Source organism: Peromyscus leucopus, chromosome 6 (genome assembly GCF_004664715.2).
Source record: "Peromyscus leucopus breed LL Stock chromosome 6, UCI_PerLeu_2.1, whole genome shotgun sequence".
Lineage (NCBI taxonomy): Eukaryota > Metazoa > Chordata > Mammalia > Rodentia > Cricetidae > Peromyscus > Peromyscus leucopus.
The window spans coordinates 22,314,660-22,315,941 of NC_051068.1; the positions used below are offsets into that span (position 1 = coordinate 22,314,660).

Consider the following 1,282-nt stretch of genomic DNA (forward strand, 5'->3'; position numbering starts at 1 on the left):
CTCACCAGCAAGAAGTGAAGGCAGGCAGGCAAAGCCAGCACTGCTTTCCCTTGGAACTCTTCACATACAGGCTGCCTCCCGAAGCTGCTACCCAATCTTGACTACAGTTATTCCCCCTCCATTAATTCTTCCAGGAAATACCCACATAAGCTCACACAAGCCCACACACAGAGAGGTGTGTCTCTTACTTGATGCCAAATGCGATCAACTTGACAGCGGAGATCAGCCATCAACCATCACAAGGGTGCACACATTTTGCAGCCTACCATATCCACACACATGCATCTCGTCTCGGGCTGGGTGCAACCCGGAAGCTGGGTGCTGAGCTCATTAATCCATGGAGCGGAAGGAAGCTTATCTCACCATCAGAGCTCTGAGGGGAATGGTGGCTTGAAGCGAAGCTTCTCTGCTTCCCTGCCCTGGGTTCACTTTGTAATTCTGCTTCGTTTGTTTGTTTTTACGGCTACAGGTAGCTTCATCAGGAAAATGAACAGCATGCTGTCTTGAACAAAGTAACTGAAGAAGGGATCTAAAGAGTCCCCTCTTGTTCTTGAACGTGGTCTCTATTCCCATGCTCCTATTCTTCCTAGAAAAGATGAACCCACACCTCAACAGTGGTGATTCTGCCCTTCCCCACAGCCAGGTGCTGATGGCCACTCAGGAAGCTTCTTCTAGAACAAACGATCGTCTTCCACCCAGGCCAGCCCCAGTAAGACCTCCTTCTTAGGCTCTGGGGCTGGGACAGGAAGTAAGATGTGTGAATGTCCCTTTTCTGGGGTCATTTTTTAGGTCTTCCAAGCTGATTTCTGCAACAACTACCCCAGTTAACTGGGGTCAAAGAGGCTAGAGGCTTCCAGAAGCCAGAGTAAGCTCCCCGGAACATTTATTGTTTCAGGAGATTTCTTGCATTGAAAGCGACAATTCTTCTTATTTTGTGAGTACATTCCATTCCATAAAAATGATGGGTGATCACGGCTGAACTTGGCAAACTGTGTCTTCACAGAGAACTTAATAGTCCAACTTAGTTCTTACGAAGGGAATCTGGATAACATAATTAATCATCTCCTGAGCTTGGTTTGGGCCACATTCTGTACATAACCCAAGTGGGTGCTGATGACTTGGTTCTCCTTTTTATCAGTATGGGGATTCAGACACAGGGTCTGGTATGTGCTAAGCAAGTGTTCTACCACTGGGCCGCACCCTCTGTTTCACGGCATGTTTCTAATACTATGTTTTCTAAGATAATTTTTGCAAGTGTATCTGAGTCTTTCCTTAAACATAT

General features: G+C 46.7%; 1 non-coding gene across 1 annotated transcript; it reads right to left on the reverse strand.

Annotated features, from left to right (window-relative positions):
• Positions 1-652: 652 nt before the first annotated feature.
• Positions 653-778, reverse strand: LOC114710784. Its single transcript, XR_003737099.1, has one exon. It is a non-coding gene; the product is annotated as a small nucleolar RNA SNORD22 (small nucleolar RNA).
• Positions 779-1,282: the final 504 nt, after the last annotated feature.